At 44.9% G+C, this 8,179-nt stretch overlaps 1 pseudogene across 1 annotated transcript; it reads right to left on the bottom strand.

The window, feature by feature from the left end:
- Positions 1-1,065: 1,065 nt before the first annotated feature.
- LOC309538113 (chemerin-like receptor 1 pseudogene) lies at positions 1,066-5,265 on the bottom strand (annotated as a pseudogene). Its single transcript, XR_014224734.1, has 2 exons — positions 4,734-5,265; positions 1,066-2,506 (listed from the first exon to the last, which is right to left on the bottom strand). The product of XR_014224734.1 is annotated as a chemerin-like receptor 1 pseudogene (transcript).
- Positions 5,266-8,179: the final 2,914 nt, after the last annotated feature.

The raw sequence follows: 8,179 nt of genomic DNA on the forward strand, positions 1-8,179 counted from the left end.
AAGCTCCTTCATATATAGCACATAGTTAAAATATGGAATTTTCTGACGCAAGGTGTGGTGGGTACCCAGACACCAGCTGGGTAGCTTAATTAGGCGATTAGGACTGTCAAATAGGTTTCCAGACATGGTGGTTATATTATATGACAGCCAGGTTATACTGCCCTTGCATCCTTGTTGCAGGCTGGCTACTGTGAGAACAATATGCTGGAGTAGATGTGACCCAGCAGGACTCTCCTTGAGACAGCAGCGCCTACAACAAAACAGCTCAGAAACAGAGCCTTCATGATTAAGACTGCCTGTCTCCTATTTGGGCTGGGGAAGCTGGATGAATAAGTTGTTTTGTGCGCTAGGAAACGTTGAGCAAAGCCATCGCTTAATCCTCGGGAGAGGTGTGTCTCTTTTGAGCAACTTCTACAATCCCAGGATTAGGAAGCCTGTTTGATGACTGTATTTAATATATTTTTGCACCATCACAGGTGCATTTTTTAAATCACCCCCCTCTGAAGCAACTGTGCTTTAAACCTGCTTAGCAACATGGCACGGAGGAGAGAAGAGGAGCGAGGTGCTGTTCAAAAAACCCAGATGCCAGCAGAAGTTCTAAGCATCCTTCAGGGGTGGGTAGACACCGCCCTGCGCAGCTTCAGACCACACGTGCTTCTGTCAACCAGAGCAGGTCTTCCAACTTTTTTGATTCTGCAGGGCTGTTGTTGCAGGCATCTATTGCAAAGACACTCTAAGTCTCCAATGCTGACTCACCTAAACCCTGGAAGCCCTGGTTCCCTGGATAGTCTCATTGCTCAGGGAAGGGGGGGGGAGTCTGCAATATCATTCAAACATTCTCTCTAGGTTTTTAAGGGTCTTGGTTTTCCAGCTTTGCTAAGCTGAACTTTGGAAAATTGTCCTCGATCCATTTCCAGAGCCTGGTTCTCAAAAGCAGAACTCTGTCCCTCAAGTGACTCTACATTTGCTTTCAGACCCAATGATAGGGCAAAAGACCACAAACAACCACACACACAAGTTATGTTCAGAGACCTGAGACTGTAAGAATCAGCATTCAGACTAAGCTTAGTAGGTATAGGGATTTATTCTAGAGTTCCTTCCTTGCCCCAGGGTGCACTCTCATTCTTCTTTCCAGAACTGCCCTTGCCCTGTCAGTCTAGTATAAATCCTGGGGTGGACTTATCTGTGCTTAGTCCGGGGCATAATGAAAAACCTGACCTGGATAAAGAAATGGATCTGCCATGAACCTTACACCCACTATTCCCAGTTGAAAATGTTCAGAAAACATTGCTGTGTACCACAAGGTGAAATTTCATTCTACTCCGCAATTTGGGGGGCAGAGACGGGCAGTCCAAAATTTGATTTGGTAAGGAATGTGATGGATTAATACTGTTTCAGCAAACGATGACACATGGACCTCACAAGCCAACAAGTCTCCAGAACCTTGAATTTGCTCACAGCACTCTATCAACCACAGTTGATTGGACCGGCTCAGTGACGGATGAAGCAGCTTCCTTCTGGTATCTGCTAGGCCTTCTGAAGGAGTAGCCACTCTCTTCGAGCAAAGTTCTCCTGAAAGCCCCAACCAAGTTGAAACGGCTGAGCTTCCTGCGGAAGTCCAGGCCCAGGAAGAAGTAAAGGATGGGGTTGGCACAGCTGTTGAGGTAGGCCAGAGAGGACGTGAGCGGAAGGCCAATGGACATCCCTTGACCCTTCACTCCCACCAGCTTGAGTATGAGGAATATGTGGTACGGTGCCCAGCAGAGAAAGAAGGTGACCACAATAGCCAAGATGACTTTGAAGGGTTTGTTGGAGCGAAAGGTGGTCTGTCGCTTCCTCAATTTCACCGTGATGATCCCGTAGCAGACCACAATGATGGCAAAGGGAGCCAGGAACCCACAGACCAACCTCAGAAGATACAGGGCCCACTTCACTGAAACCTGGTCCCCCAGGGCGAGGGAACACTTGGTGCTACCGTTCTCTGCTACCACTCTTCGGTAAAGATAGAAAGGAAGACTTGCGGCAGTAGCCACAAACCAGGCCCCAGCAGCAGCAAGCCACGCCATGCGGGGCCCCCGGTGGTTTTTGAACCACACCGGGTAGGACACGGAAACTGCTCGGTCCAAGCTGATAGCAGCCAGGAGGAAGACACTGCAGAACATGTTGAGGTACTTGATGAAGCTGTTGGCTTGGCACAGGAAGCTCCCAAAGGGCCACCCCTCGTAGAAGGCGTTCTTCAGCAGTGGCACTATCCGGCTGACCGAGAACAGAAAGTCGGCCAGGGCTAGGTGGAAGAACCAAACACAATTGACAGTACGTAAGACCTGGCGCGCTGTGATCCAGATCACGGTCCCGTTGCCGAGGGAGCCAAGCAGGAAAACCACGCTGTAGAAGAAGATCTGGATCGCGTCCATTATTTTGCTCTCTTCGCTTCTAGCTTTGGAAGGCAGCTGCAAGGAGACACTGGTAGGCCACAGGGCAGTGGCGTTGACGTCCATGATGGAACCTTTGAAAAGAGAGAGAAATGGGAAGTCAGGTGTTCCTGAGGCAGGTATGTGAACCTCGAAAGGAGAGGACTTGTGCCCCAGCAATATCTGCAGGGCCACAGATTAGCTGCCCCTGCTGTAGGTGACTTGAGGAAGAGACTTTTTAAAAATGGGTTTTTTATTATTTTAAAAAAATGATGGAAAAAGAAGAGAGAAGCAGAAAGAAAGAAAAAATTATCCTTGCAAACGAATGCTGAGTGAACTCTTCACGCATTCAAGCCGGATTGACTTGGGAGTAAGCCTGCCTGTCAAGCTATGAAAGCCAATCAAAATGCAGCCCATGCCTCAGATTCATTTCTCAAAATTGCCCCCCCCCGCCACTTGCCAATTCCTCAACCCCTCTCTGCATTAGGTAAGCACTTTGAGGAGCAGGAACAAATCACGGCAAGAAGGAGGAAGGTCTCCCCTCCCCTGCCGTCTATCATCTAAAGGGCTTCTGCATTTCCCAGGGATTGTATGCAGTCTGATACTCCAAAAAGCAGCAAACCCCAGAGACCAGAAAAGGAAGTTGGATGAAAATAATAATAATAATAATAATAATAATAATAATAATAATAATAATAATAAATTTATTTATTTATACCCCGCCCTTCCCAGTTCAGAAAACCGGGCTCAGAGCGGCTAACAACAAATTTAAAACACTTAATTGATGCAACAAAAAACAGCATAAAATACAGTATAAAACGTGAATAACAATAAATTCAGAATTCAAAAATCAATTTAGGGGGAAAATTCATCCAATAAACATTAGATGATCACCAGGGCTACTTGGCTAAATTAGCCCTATTTGGGCCAGTGAGGAGACCAGGGGAGAATTAGCTGTGCGATCTAGAGCGGGTGATTTCTGTACACATTACTTGGCTGAAAAACTGCATTGCAAAATTCATATAAGTGCATATCTAGAAGGAGAGCTGCATTTTGTTTTTCGTATTGTTTCGGAATGTGCAAATTTGATACGATTTGCCTATAAATGTGAACTGAACTTACGTCCTCACCCAGAAAACCAATTCAGGTCACATTTCAAGATGAGTCTACCAATCTGCATTTTCATAAACAACATACAAACCCAAACACTACCATCCTTTGAAATTTATCTGAATTTTGCAATGCAGTTTTTCAGGCAAGTAATGCGTACAGAAATGCATACGCTAGAATAAGGGTGTGTGTGCAAATGCAGAGATCAGTGAACACCAAATACCAAAATCCATTATAGTAGGCAAAATGACTTTGTTAGGGGGGAAAAGGATCTATTGAGAGAAATTCACACTAAAATGCTGTTGGATTTTTACAATTTTTTTGTTTGAATCACATACCGATGTGGAAATGTGGAGAACTCATGATAACAGGGGGAACTGACTGGGAGGGAGGGGCCTCAGGAAGAAAAGTGGAGGAAAAAATCTGCCACCTGAAGTGGCTGTCTCACCTTGCCAAATGGTATCTTTCTTTTCCCAGAAAAAGGGAGTGCCTCTGTTACTAGAGTAGTGGGAAATAGCCATCTGCTTTGATTGACATAGGCTGCATACACATCATACATTTAAAGTACATTTAAAACACCTCCCCTATAGCCCTGGAAGCTGTAGTTTAACCCTGACAGAGCTGGAATTCTCAGCACCCTTCAAACACTACAATTCCCAGGATTCTTTGGTGGTGCGGTGCTTTAAATGTATGGTGTTCATTCAGCTTATTGCTCCCCACTGTCTCTGGCACAGATCCTTCCCAGTTCTGCCATATGAGGTTGTTTTTAATTGGGAATGGCAGGATTGGAACCCCGGACCTTGTTGCTGCCTCCACTCAGCTGAGCTTTCTCTACACAAAAGTATGAACCTCATACAGGGAAAGTGAGAGGCAAACACTCCATTCTAAGCACGCCACTGAGGCCACACACCTAAATCACATTGGGATGCCATTATGACACACATTGCGATGCAAACCACAATGCAGACAGAGCACAATGTTGGTGGCCACAGACCACAACAGAAGCGCAATCTATGCAGGGAAGAAACAATCTTGCCAGATGGACGATAAAAGCACATTTACCTTGCTTCAAAAGACCAAAGCAACTGGAACAGAGGCGAGAAAGACCATTGTGATGTGTTTTCCCTCACACCAGCTTCCATCTGATTTGAAAAGGTAAGCTCTAGCAGGACAATGTCCAAGGAGATGAAGCATCTTGGACCCAACCCTTACCTGTCAGAGGTTGCAGGACTCTGATCTTCTAGGGTCCTTTGTTGGTGTCCTTGTGCATGAAACTGGAGACTTCTTGGTTGCTGCTTGTCTTCCTCGCCTGGCTAAGACCTTGGTCTCTCGCCAAGACAAAGATTAGCTCCTGATGAAAAGGGGAACTCGGTGATATGTTTACTTCATTTTGCGTGGAAGAGGGGGGAACACAGAGGCTGGTGTGTGTTTGGGAAGCTCTGCTTGTAGACCGAGATAACAGCGGCCAATTGAAGCAACAGGAAAGGCAGGAAGCCCTCTAATGAAGAGTTCTGTGGAAGCAAGGCGAGGCATCAATAAAAAGACAGAAAAAATCCAATTGCTCTCCTAAAGCTGCAGGGTGTAATGATTCATGGGAGACAGAGATTTCACCCGATGCTTGTCTTGAAGAGGAATTCTTTCTCTCAGGAGTGAGCTGTTCCTTCTGTAGTAGAGAGCGGATTTGCAGTGTCGACAGTGGGCAGGGCTGGATGTGCACTCTTTGCAAAAGTTCAACCAAGTTCTGCTACAAGAAACAGCTGAATTCTGCAACCGGAATGCAAGCACATTTGCCTTATTTATTTCGTGTGGCTTTTTCCTTCTGCAACGAGGAAAAGCTGGATTCTGCAACTTGAATGAAAGCACATTTGCCTGATTTATTCTGTAATCGGTTTTTAAAAAAAACAAAACAAAAAAGATTTATGCTAAATTTCCCCCTAGCTGCTCTTAGTTACGGGGCTGGGGAAGGTCTGACCCTCCAGATATCACACATATAGAGACAATTCTTGCATGTTTCATTTTAGCTCACCCCTCCCCGTAAGCACCCATCCACATAGCAAATGTTGCTGAATGTGTCTGCATTGCACTTATCCTGTAAGGAAACTTGCAGGGGGTTGTACTAGATGACCCTTGGGGTTCCTTTCAACTCTACGATTCTATGGCAATCAGGCCTCCAAGGAAGTAAAGCTGTCTGAAAGAAATAATACAACCCCCCTCTGCACTATACATTAAAAGCAGCATCATTCTAAACAGTCCTAGCTTCCCTCAAAGAATTTTGGGTTCTGGAGTTTCTTAAGGGTGCTGACAGATGTTAGGAGACTTTATTTCCCTCACAGAGCTACAGTTCTCAGAACAGTTTAACAGTTCCCTGGAAAACATTGGGGGTTGCAGCTTTCTGAATAGGAGCTTCCTAGCAACTCTCAACACCAGTATATCTGAAGGAGAGTCTCCACCCCCATCGTTCAGCCTGGACACTGAGGTCCAGCTCCGAGGGCCTTCTGGCAGTTCCCTCCCTGCGAGAAGTGAAGCTACAGGGAACAAGGCAGAGGGCCTTCTCAGCAGTGGTGCCCACTTTGTGGAACACCCTCCCATCAGATGTCAAGGAAATAAACAACTGTCTGACTTTTAGAAGGCATTTGAAGGCAGCCCTGATTAGGGAAGTTTTAAATGTTTGATGTTTTATTGTGTGTTTAATATCCTGTTGGAAGCTGCCCAATGTGGCTGGGGAGGCCCGGTGAGATGGGCTGGATATTAATAATAATAATAATAATAATAATAATAATAATAATAATAATAATAATACTTCCCAGAATAAATTACAGTTCCCAGGATTCTTTGAGGAGAAGCTATGACTCTTTATGACACTGTTTTCAGTGTGTTGGGCAGATGGGGCCAAAGAAACACATGGTAATTTTACTAAAACAATGGTGCCAACACAAGGCGGCAGTTGTAGATTCAACAAATGCAACGTACACCATATGAACAACCAGGACATGAGTGTCTCTGTGTTAGTAATGTTTGGCATGTCCCATTGATTCAGCAGCCCCTTTGTCCGTTCAGAGGTTGTTCAGCCTTAGCCACTGTTAGGGATACTTCGTGGAAGAGGTCATGCTGCTGTTCCATTACATAATGAATGCATCGGAGAGAGCGGACTTGGGCTCTCTGCTAGAGTGCTTATTATTTTTATTTTAACATTTTAACATTTCAATTTTAAAATTTATTTCAAGGAGCGTGTCACAAACACATTGTTGTTTCAAGCATTACAGATTTACAGGTATAAACTGTCAGATGTAATGCAACACAGATAAGGACAACCCTAAAAACAAACAAACACCTCCTTTGACAGCTCTCACAGGAAACTGAAGCCGCTATCTAGTTTGACTGATAATGCAGCTAAATTGAATAGGCAGTCAAACTAGATAGCAGCTCCTCTTTCCTGTTGCTGTAATAGCTGAAGATTAGGCTGCATGTTAGAGCCATGAGGTCTGCTTGCAGTCTGAGGCTATGTACACATTTGTAACTTAAAACATAACTCTCTGTTTCCCCTCACTGCCTTTTGAGTTTCTATTTTTTTTCTCATTAAATTTTTATTCAGAATTTGTAGAAAACAAACAAATACAAAAATAAACACATTTACCTAAATTATAATTCCCATTCCCCATATTATATAAACAAGAAATAAACATACAAATCATAAAAAAGAAAATCATACTATTTTAGGCTCTGCCAAGCCTTTGACTTCCCTTCACCCTTTTGGTAAGTATCAAATAAATTCCATGATTGCGTATTTAATTTTTAGACTTATAGTTATTCGCTGGTAGAGCTACTCTAGCCCCACCAGTTTCTATTGATACGGAACGGAATGGGGGGGGGCCTCCTCTCCTCCCCTCTTTCCAGGAACATCCGAGGCGATGACCTCGAGGGTGCCCACCACACAACCACCCACAGCCCCCTCACCGTTGCATAAGCACCACACTTCTCCCAAACCCCAGTGAAACCCCCTTTTTTCTACGAGCGAAATAAGCTCATGTATATATCCCTATCTCTTGCTATGCCTATCTGCGCTCCATACTTAGAACGAGTAGACCTGGTGTTCCTGTTTCTCCGCTGATTCCTATGGCCGCGCTTTGGCCAATCACAGCCATGCATTCGTCCTGCAGGAGCTAGCTCAGGGAGCTCCTGCACGCCTCATTTCACCCCTGACAAGCTGTTGACGGCCCCCCACTGCGAGAACAATGGATCTGAAACCAGGGACCTCGTAAAACTGTCAAAATCCTGTTACAATGTATCCATTCTTGCTAAAATGTATCCATTCTGTTTCCGCTTTTGATTCATACTACGGAATAGGCTGGAAAGCATTGGAAACTTTGAAAATTGATATAAAATCAACCGTAGCTCCGATTTCTTCACTCTTGGTGTCATTCAACTCAGCTCCCCTTGGACTCCATGATGCTACCCCTACTTCCATAATCCCCGAAGCGGCAGGTCACGTACACAGGAACTTCTTAATCCTGTCAGATCGTTTCGCCAAACCCTTCCTCCGGGCAATACGAAGTGGCAGACGATGCATATCTCTAGCCCATTGTCCTGACACCACCGGTACTCAATAAATGTTTATCTATGTACATTTCTTGCTCTGCATATTCCCCCTCCCTCATCTG

Source organism: Podarcis vaucheri (assembly GCF_965113315.1).
Source record: "Podarcis vaucheri genome assembly, chromosome: 7".
NCBI classification, from domain to species: domain Eukaryota; kingdom Metazoa; phylum Chordata; class Lepidosauria; order Squamata; family Lacertidae; genus Podarcis; species Podarcis vaucheri.